An 11,248-nucleotide genomic window follows, 5' to 3' on the forward strand; every position below is an offset into this window, starting at 1 on the left:
GAAATAAACAATAATCATAATTTACCATAGAAGTTGTGCAACTTTTGAAAGTAAAAGGAAGCTTTATTAAATTATTTTTAGCCAATGTTCTGGCTCAGTGAATATAATTTTTGGAATAGTAGGGGCTTTTATCACCCCTAGACTTAAAATGATAAAAGGAGGGAATAGTTACCAGAATCTGGCATATAGCAAGATGAACAGGGCAACTAATTGGAACTGTGGTCCTTCACAGAAGAAAGCAACTAGTTTACAGTGAACCACCAGGAGCAAGCAAGTGAACTAAAATCTTGACCTAATTGTCCTCCTTCCCTCCTTCTGTTGTCTTGTCAGTGTCTCCCATTAGCTGACCCCAACCAGATGCTGGAGGTGAAGAGAACCTTCTAATGCAGTCCTTGGGTCATCTTCCTAGGGTACAAAACAGAATAGAAAAAGTCAGAGAATATAATAGACGATATGGAAGAGAAGAAAATAAAAGATATCCAGTATAATAAATATCTTTGCAAAGTATTCAAAATTGGGACTACGCTTCAGCTCTGACCTTGTCTACAACTCCTTTGGAGCATCCTAAGCTCTATATCTATATTCTTCTTGAACAGATTTTTCACTATTCATGCTATTATATTGTAGGAAAAAGTAAGTAGGCAAGATCTTTGTTTAACCCCTACTAGCTAAGGGCAAGACTCTTGCCTTGCAGAGAAATGAATGCAAGCACTGGCTTTGCATGAAGAATGTATTTAGCCTCCTTCACTCCCTAATTCAAAAAGATCTGCCCACATTTCTCAACAATGAATTATGCAGGTATCATCAGTCTTAGAATGAAACAAAATGAAAGAGATGTTTTTCACATTTGTCATTGGAGACTCCAGGGAGTCTTCACTTTCTGGTCCACCAATGTCCCTGAAGAATCTAGAAGGAAATATGGGGTTTGTTGAACTAAATAAATAGTTTGTTGAACTAAATAAATAGTTCAGACCAACATCAAAGCTTCTTAAGTTTAAATGTATAATGCAAAGAAATGGGAAAAATCAACACACCTGCAGTCATCAAAAACTAGATTCCTTACCCCTGCACATTTCATAAATACCAAGACAAACTATGAACAATTACTGTACAATATTAAGAAAGAAACAATGTTCACTTTTGAAACTGTGGTCAAGAGGTAGAGTGATCATACAACTACTAGCATCCTGTAGTATCTATAGGAATACAGTTTATTTCCAAACCCAAAAGAAAAACCCACTGCTATACTGCCTAAAACATTATCAAACCAAGACTGGTGTCATGGACTTTTCTTACGATGTAAGAGATCTCTCCCATCTCATCAACAATCTATCTACTATTCCTTCTATTTTAAAATACATTAATTCTATGACTTATTAAGTTCTTTAAAAAGTTCCAAGTTTCTTGAAGTTAAGGCTACTTCTTGTAATCTAAACTGAGTTTTGCATGAGGAATATGCTACTCTAAATATTCAGGAGAGTTCAAAAAAGTACATTTTTTAAAGGAAGGGAAAGAATGGAGAAATAAAAGAAAGATGGAAACTATTATAAAAGTAAGAAATAAAAATGATAAGGAAGCAAGTGAATGATAGATCATCCTAGGGAAGGTAGGGAAAAGGAGAGTTATGTCATGGGTCATTTTCATAGGTAAGAGTATTGCCTAAGCTCCCTGAGTAATCATAGAGTGCTACAAATGATGTCACTTTTATTTCCCACCACATGGAAGAGAAGCCATTCTTAATCAAACCTAGGATTTCCCAAGCTACACATGTAGATACTGTCCACACCTTTAGCATTTAAGAAAATGAAAATAAATAAAACAGAGGAAACTCTTCAGCTCATCAGGAATTTTCACAAAGAGACCCTAGCCTGAATGGTTGCTCCAGGTGAGGCATAAGTGGACTCCAGCAATGAAGAGCTAAAAAAAAAAAAATCTTTATAAAGAAGTCCTTCCAATAGGAAAAAATTTTTGCTCCCTGATAATAATCTCCATAAGAAGTTAATATGCTTTGATCTATCAAGTATCTATTACATGAAGCACATTAGACTGACACCTGTGGTGGTTATTATGACAACCACAGGCTTACAAAAAATTAGTTTCTCCTAGTGAATTTGTATGCTATAGACTGTTGTAGTCTTCCCTCTGTAGTGACTGGAAACTCAGAACTCACTTTGGAGCTCAATTGTCTTAATTTTCTAGTTCTTCATACTTTTCTATAGTCTTCCCTGTATCAGATCTTCATCTCCTTCATTCCTTGATTCCATTCTTCTCTTTGTTGTTATTTGTTTTGTTCTGGTTGGTTTGGTTTGGTTTGTTTGCTTTTACCTTTCAGCACCAATACATTTATTACAAGTTACTTCAAATGTTTTTGGAAAAAGTAAGTCAATACTGATCAATTATTATAAAATATTTCCTGCTTTTAAAGAATTCACAATCTAATAAAAAGGTTGGGAAACATTATTGAAATATTACTATGCAACCTATAGACACCATAAAAGGGAAGTCCAAAATAAATATAGTTTCAAGAAGAGTGAAGTCACATCCAGGTAAATGACCACTTTGGGAGAAAATACAAAATGAGATAAGCATTGAATGACATGAGTCAATATCTGAGGATGTGAAGTTAGGAAGAAGAAAGCTCAGTACATGTTTAGAACACATTATATCCAGATAATGTTTGACAGAAATGTAAGAAAATGAAGGAGATAATGCTGGAAAGACACTTTGGAACCAGCAGGAGACAAATGATTGAAAATCTTAAAACAACTGTGAGTCTACAAATGTTTTTGAGCAGAAAATTATAAAATTGAAGTGGTTAAAAGGCCAGATAATTACATATAAGGAAATTGAGAGCCACAAGGTCAAATGTGTAACAATGTGTTTAACAGTCAAAGAAATGCCTCCCAAGATTCCTGGGGAGGAGGCACCCGACTACCTCATCTCTACAAAGACCTACACATACCATGGACACAATGTTTTAAAGGAGAGAGAAAACAAGGGAGGCAGCTCAGTTACACCTCCAGAAAAATGCAAGTCCAACCTCAGCTGGAGCTGCTTTCTGTCATCCCTGCCCCATCAGCAATCAAGAGATGGAGTTGGAGATTCTAGTGAGGACTGACACTCTCCAGCCCAGCAGCAGGCCCATACACGGGAAGGCAAGGGAGGTGAGGGTGGAACAAGTCACCAGGCACTTTCCTTTGTTCCTTGGAGTATCCCAATTTAGTGAAAAAAATCTTGGTCTCTCGCTCCTGTCTGTCTCTCCAATAACCAGCTGCCACTGCAGGATAGAGTCGTCTCTGATGTCACAACAGATGAATCAGGCTTTGGCATCATCTCACAACACTTTCCGAAGTTGGTGATTAGGAATAGGGATAGGATGCTGCATTCCAAAGGATGCTACCATGACGTAAGATCAACACTTGTAGGGTTCCAGAAAAGTCAGTCTTTGAAATCAGCAGTGAATCAGAGACTTTCCACACTCTTGTTATTGCTACAACCTATATTATCCCAGTAATATAACAGCAGTGAACTGCAGCCAGCTATATTGGTATAGCAGTTGAACTCCTCCTATTAAGAAAGAACAAAAGAGGAAGAGAGAGAGAGAGAGAGAGAGAGAGAGAGAGAACGAGGGAGGGAGGGAGGGAGAGAGAGAGAGAGAGAGAGAGAGAGAGAGAGAGAGAGAGAGAGAAAGTAAATTCGCCTCCAGCTCGCATTTCCCCCTGGATTCTGTGCTTTTCCCGCATCTCTTCCCACTCCCTGCTCTCTTTCCGAGGCAGCCTGTGGCCTGTGACATTTGCAGGGACTCACGTGGAGTGCCCAACCTCAGCTGCTCAGGGCGATGACTCCTAGGAACTTCCCAAGGACCAGCAAGATGCAAGCTCTGACATGCGAGGGAGGGGGTAGAGAGTTGGATGTCAGGAGGGCCCGGGGCAGCGCAGGCTAGACTCGGGCAGAGTGGGGTTCATCCCAAGGGCTGGATCGGTGTCAGCCTTTCCTCTCTTCCACCCTGTACTGGCGCTTCTCCAGTCCAGAAGGTTGATAGATATCCTCTTTGGCGCTCTCTCTGAGTCACTTGGCTGCGCTTAGTCTCTTTCCTGGATCTCTTGGCGAGTACAAATCCAAAGCCCGTCGTCTCGCTGCTTCTCTAGTTCCTAAAACCGGTGCCCGAACTGTAGCCCGAGTTGACCAAAATTTTGCTGCTCTGCGAGGGTCAAAGTGCTGGAGACGCAGGAAGTACGGAAGTGTGCGCCGCCTCTGGGAGAGTTGCGCACTGGACAGCATCTTGGCGAGCTCAAGGTTTCGAACCCTGCTGTGTGGTCTGACCTAGCTACTTGTGTGGTGTCCTCACTCTTTGGCAGGACCGAGAATAGGGTCGTGAAGGTGACTGGGCGCTGAACTTGGTTTCAAAAGTTCCTGGCGCCTGTTAGAATGTGATCAAAGAGACCTGAGCCCATAAGGCATTCCCAGTCACCAACTGTAAGCATTTTTTCCAGAAATTGATAAGAATTTTTGAAGGAGAAGCCCAATATGCCTTTCCCCATCTATGTCAACCTCCCATCGTTCCTGCCCCTGTGATTCTGGTCATGATTCCACATTTAATGCCTTCAGGTGGAAGCACTATCCAAACCTGAGGTTTCATGGACCCTCCAAAGCATTCCCCCAAGTAAGTACTTGAGTTTCCCAGTAGCCAAGGAAGAGGAAAAACAGTAATTGAAACTGGCCAAAGGAAATGCTTGTGTTCAGGATGCATGGATGTTGGTATCAAGTCCTTAGAGTGGCTGTTGGTTTCAGAAAGTGTTTTCCCAAAAAGAAAATGTCAGTCATAAAAACCATCCTGTAAGAGAAAGATGTATGTATCAATTTCTTAAAGAACATTCAAGCACACATCAAGTTAAAAGGAGGAAGGTGAGGGAAATTCCTGATGATTTTACTAATGTTAAAATTCCATAGATTTGGCTAGTACTCTTATTTCACATCATCAATTCAGAATTCTATAAAGGAAGAGAATGACATCAAAGAAAGTCATTGGCCTAGGAGAAGAGAGCCCGTAGGCGTTTAGGTGTTATATATGTGGAGCCAGAAAGCTCTGGAGCATCAGGGAGACTCCAACTTAAGGCAACAGCATGGGTGAATATGGGCCCCATGTGGACTGGGAAAGAGAGGCAAAGACTAGTGCCTGAGCACTGGCCCCTAAGGCAGATCTAAGGCATTTCAGTCTTGATGGGGAGAGTTCAGTGTGACACTGGGCTGGAATTGTGTCTCCAGGTACATTTCCTGATGTATTATTGTTTGTTCTACCAGTTCTTTTTAGGAAAATCTTCATCTTGCAGTTGGTAGGGCTGGTGCTAACTTACAACTTCACTAACTGTGACTACCAGAAGATCAGACGGGAATATGAGAATATCATTTATCATGCCCTGAAGAAGTATATGAATGGGGTAAGTGAAGAAATAATTTTTAAACAAATATATTCTTATCAGAAGGTTAAATATACATACATTAAAACTACAATTGAACTTTCAAGGAAAGAAAAATACTTTGAAAAAAATTATTTTGACAAAATTTTTTACAAGTGATTTTCAAATATATTAGCATTTAAAATTCCTATCTATAAATTGGTGTTTACTAAGTATGCAGAGGCTGATGAGGAACAGGTACTGATAAGTAACATTATGCATCACACATGCTTTCTGCTGAAGTGCTGCTCTGATTTTGCAGTAAAAAGACAATAGATAAGGGCTTGAAAAAGAAGTCTTTTACTAAGAGAGAGTAAATTCAGGATACCTAAGGCATTAAGGTGTGCATCAGGGCTGTCTAGTGTTCTAGATGTTTCAGGATCTTATTATGGGACATGGTGTACTTTGGATTTTTTTAAGTGTCTAGTAGGAATCATTTTCCTGATAACCCAAGTTTCTGGATAGAGTGCATGTATGAAATGCATGAATGACTACAGGGCAGATGTGGACATCCAAAGAATGGTGTTATCACTCAAGCAGGTAGTGCTGTGTGCACATGTGTCTGCTTTGGTATGTGTCTGGGGGAGGAGATCTCCCCCAGCCTCTGATTCCAGGACCCTTTGATGTCTCTTTTCAAACACTGACCAGTAGCATCTGAAGACTCCATGTTTGATTGTTTTGTCAATGACATGGGAAGCAGGTTACCAGAGAGAAACTTCTTTCAGAGCACCTTTAAAGCCTGGGAGCAAGGCACTGAAAATCGATTTTCCCTTTGAACTTAAAGTTTGACCCTTTTCCTATTTTTGTTTTCTTCTTCCAGACCAAAAGTACCAGGTTCAACCAAATCGAATCCTGTTATAACCCAGTGAGTAGAACCATCATTGCTTCTGGCTTTCCCCAGAAAGACGCCAGGGAGGGAGTATCCTGGGGTGTGCAGAACCGCAGGCAGTGGCGGAGCTCCACAGTCAGTCCGCCGGCCGGTAGGGGACATTTGGGCTACCAAAGGGAGGCTGTGTTCAGCGTGGGAATTCACTTCTGTGCCAACAGAAGAGGAAGTTTCTTTCCAATCGGGCGGGATTCCGGGAGAGGCTGCTCCTTTTCCCCCTGGGAGAAACAGTAAATTGGAAAGTGGGACCTAGGAACGAAGTCAAGGACACCTCCGCCTGGGGTCCGGAGCGCGCCTGCTCTCAGCGCTCTTGACAGCGAACTCCAGGGGAGATGGGCGGAGTGAATGTGGATGACCATCCCTTCTAGTCCAGCGCCCTTTGCTGCGCTCTCAATGCCCCTCCTTTCTATTGGTTGGTCTTCTTTCTCAAGTCCCTTCCTTCTTATTCAAGACATCTTTTTTGTGACTTCCGCTCCCCCTAGTCCACCTACTCGCTGCCCCTTTCATTTAATTTATACCAACTCTCTCTCTGCCCCCCCCCCTTTTTTTTTCCTGGCGTTTTCTCCTTTGTTCCTAATGTCGCCGCCTGTGAGCAGTCAGATTGTCTCATTAAAATCGAGCACCATACCTTCAATCCCACCAGTGACTGCCTGTCACTCTCCGAGTCTCTCTTCGCCTTGACAACTAATGCTACCTTCGTTCTCCAGTGCTCAGGTTACTCAGGAATTCAGGTAAGCCTAACGCACAGGACACTAACCTTTTTAATACCTGGGAACTAACTTTAATTAAACCGGGGAGTTAGTGATTTTCATTCAGGTTTTATCTTTTGAAAAACAAATATGTCAGGTAAAAGCTGTAGGTTGTCAATCTCACACCGACTGGGTTGAATTATGGTTCTAAGCTGTTCCTAAGTGTTTCAAAGTGTGATCAGTGAGCCTCCTACATGAGAATATTCTGGCTGCAGGAGGATGATAAGATGACTGTTCAAAATGTCAATTCTCAGGGACACAATCCAGAGTTTTAAAAATCAAAATTTCAGGGTATAAGGCTCCTTAAGAGATTTTTGTCCATTCCAAAGTTTAGCAATTCTGCTTGGGTTTATAACTTAGCAATTGTGTGCTTCTTTCTTTAAATGTTACATTATACATGAAATCTCTTCCCTATGTTTGCTTATTTGCTTGCTTGGGTGGGATTGCAGTCTCTTTACATAATAAATTTTTGCAATGCAGTTACATGCATTTGAATGAATGTATAACTTTTAAGATGGAGACATTATAGTGCATAGCTTGGAGTAGGAACTCTGGAGTCAGCCTATCTTACTTTGAATCCTAGCCTTTTAACTTAACTTCTAACTGTGAAGATCTAGACAAGTTTTTTTGTTTGTTTGTTTGTTTTGTTTGTTTGTTTTTTTTTTACCATTTATGTGCCTCAGAAAAATAAGTAATCTATTAGTAAGTCCTACACAGGCTATGAGAATTAAATGAGTCAACACATACAAAAGCACTTGGAACAATGCCTGACATATAACAGGTACTTTTATTAATATTTCAGTTGGTGAATAAAGTAGAAAATGTATCTTCTTGAGACAATTTTAAGAAAGACAAAAATAGACAATGTAGATACATGATTGCTGTTTATTAACCCAGTAGACTTAATAAATATGCAATCCAAATGTCTAGGTAACCAAGACTGCCGCCTTTTAGGTCTTGAGGATTGAGTCACAGGTTTCAAGCAAGTTAGGGGTTGAAACCACCTGTGTTGAGCTTAAGTGGAAAAACTTAAGACCAAGCAGATGTATATATGAGAAATCTGTTTGGTTCTACATCTTCCTTCAAAGGGACCCTGACAAATCTATAGATTGTCACAATAAAATTCTCTCATAAGAAGAACCCAATGGACAGATTTGATCAAGTTCTCGAACAGCACATTTTTGAAAAAGGGAGAGTTTGGAGAAAATCATTTCACCCCATCCCAGCCCAAACAGGAAATCTGAGACCAATAATAATTAATTAGGATTTAGCAGAATTAGACTGTAAGATTCTTGCTTAGTAACCCAGGAAACTCTATCAATCTGTGTGTGCCTAGGAGGCTCAGCCTGTCATTCATTACTCAAGTGTTAAGAAATGCACCAAAATCTTCTGCAGAATAAGTCTTCAGGGTGTCTGTGGCACATGTAATTGGTTGTAGGGATGGGAAGCAGGAGTACTTCGGTTTCAAATAATAGACTAGGTTTACTGAATTCTATAAAGACACATGAGATAGGTCCTATCCTTTGGGAACTTATGATCTTGTCAGAGAGATCATGACATCATCAATTTATTCACTTAATCATGTAATAAATATCCAGTGTTTCCTATGTATAAATCACTATACTCACTGCTGTGGGGAAATACCAATGATGCAATAATAAGGAGAGTAGGTGAGAGCCAAGTGAAATGACACATACTATTAAGTATTAGAAGTTTCAAAAAGATCTGAGCAATTCACAGAGGCTTTGTGGAGGAGGTGCCACATGACCTTGAAAGGAGGGTGTGTGGGTGGAGAAAGAGGTGGGCTTTCCTCTACTGAAAGCACTCACACTCATGCAGTTGAGAGGTGGATTTTCGGGGAGAAGATGATGTAATCTGCCATTCAGAAATTGTTAAAGATGGTGAAAATAATTTTTTTACCTTTGATTTTCCTATTCAACAGAAAAATAATACTCAGAAAATGAAGCAAGAAGGAGTCAACAGTAACTGCCTGAACCAAACCTCACAAATATTAGGATGGTGGCGTCGTTTCTGTCGATTTTTAGGAAACTAAAATTATTTTCATTTGTCATATTTTATAGCACCAAAAGAAATAATTTTTATTAAATACATAAAATGTTAACTCTGTGACATTTAAAAGACCACCAATAGTTATTCTTTAATTACAGAAAGGTTTCTTTTTAATTTATTTTGGGGTTAGTCTATATTGTTGAATGTGGGGTTTTAACACAGGAAAGTATTACCCCTCTAATGTCAGACGAAACTTCCGTAACATTGGTGACTAGCTTCATGGCACAAATTCTCATCTGAAACTGTATTAGCCCTACTCAAGGGGAAAAACAAATAAGTATAGTAGAAAGAAAACTTTTTCTCTTGAAAAAATAAAAAGTTGAATTCAATGACAGCAAATCTCTGTTTTGAAAACAGGCATTTGTTCTTCATGTTATGATTCTTTTCCTGTTCTCATACTAAAACTTTATAGAAGAAGAAAATAAAAGCAAATGGGAATGTACAAATTATTGCTAATATAATGAAGCTATTTGAAAGAAGTTTCAAGCAAAATGTCATGAAAATATTCTAAGCCCAGTTTTAAAAATTATCTAACAGACAAGAGTAGGATATACAAGTAGATTCTGAAGAAGTACCTTTGTTACAACTATTAGATATATTTTTTTAATTTTATATAATGTATTATTTATTTTTTGAGCACTTTTGAAAATGTTCATGTTGCTTTATGATTGACATTATATACATTATATATTTCTTAATAAAATAATTTTCAAATTAGTTTTGTATGAATGTTCTTTTAAGTTTAGTTAGAGGACAACTCTCACACAAAGTTTTCTAAGAGACACCACTTTTCTTCAGGTCTTTACCTCCACTGATGCTGACAGCCCATTGATCACACCCCTTTGTGCTATGCCTATTGACCCAGCTTATGGGAGAAAATATTTACAGATAGATACCTGAAATATTCAGAGACAGATGATTGCAGTACTCATTTTCCTAAATTTTGTTCTTAGTCCTTCTTTCTTTCCCCTGTTGAACTTTTCTCACACTTGGAAGAGACAGGCAAAGATTAACTGAGGATGTTAAGTTCATTCTTGAATACCTGATGCAAGCTGGAGCCATAGGCACCCTTTCATTCACCCTCAACTCAGAATCTTCCAACCCTGGTAGGAGAGACAACCCTAACCATAGGGTCCAGGCTAAAATAGAGCACAAGGGAATACACTGATTTTTCCTGTGAATAGAAATATTCTCCTAAGCACTACCCTAGTGTTGAGGCTAAACCACAATAGAAGAGGGGAAGTTCACTGTCTCTAAATTCATCTTCCCCACCAAGAAGCTAAGAGGAAGCTTTTATTATGTATCCAATCAGCATTTAAGCTATGGGTCAAGTTTTCAGCTGAAGGAAATAAGACACAGTTCTTGCCAGAGGAGCTCCAAGTGTAGATGAATAGGCAGTTTTCTTCTCTTGGAGGAAAATCAGGACATGCCCATTTCCCAAAAATCTTCTCCAAGTTAGCCTTGACCCAGGGTCTTAACTGCTATTGGAAAAAAAAAAAAAAAAAAAAAAAAAAAAAAAAAACCTTCTTTGGTCCCTATAATATGGCAGTAATCTTTAATTCTCTGTGTAAAAGGTTGAGAGAGGGATGGCATGTTAAATCTAAGAACTCCATCTTAGTAGAGATTCATTGACTACAATTTTTTTAAAACTGTGAAAAAAAATTACTGTCACAATTTTTCTCCAATTTTGGGCTCAATTCCTCTAAAAGAAGAGAAAAATGAAGGATTGGGGAGAGAGAAGATTGTTCAAAAAAGTCATTCCAATTTTTTTTTTTTTGCGCTGCTGGGGATTGAACCCAGGGCCTTGGGCTTGCAAGGCAAGCACTCTACCCACTGAGCTATATCTCCAGCCCCAAAGTCATTCCAGTAAATGCAATTTCTTTGTGTCTTTTGCTTTCTCTTTAAAACTTTGGATGATTTACATATTTTATTGTTATGTATTCCATAGGTATTTCAAAATAAAAATAATCATTCAAATTGCTTATACTATTGGGTAAACATCATGTGAAATACAATATACCATATTAATCTAGTAAGAACTTTCACAAATGTTTTAAAAAATATGGATAATACATTCCTTTTTTTGA

The sequence above is a fragment of the Sciurus carolinensis genome, chromosome 6 (genome assembly GCF_902686445.1).
Source record: "Sciurus carolinensis chromosome 6, mSciCar1.2, whole genome shotgun sequence".
NCBI classification, from domain to species: domain Eukaryota; kingdom Metazoa; phylum Chordata; class Mammalia; order Rodentia; family Sciuridae; genus Sciurus; species Sciurus carolinensis.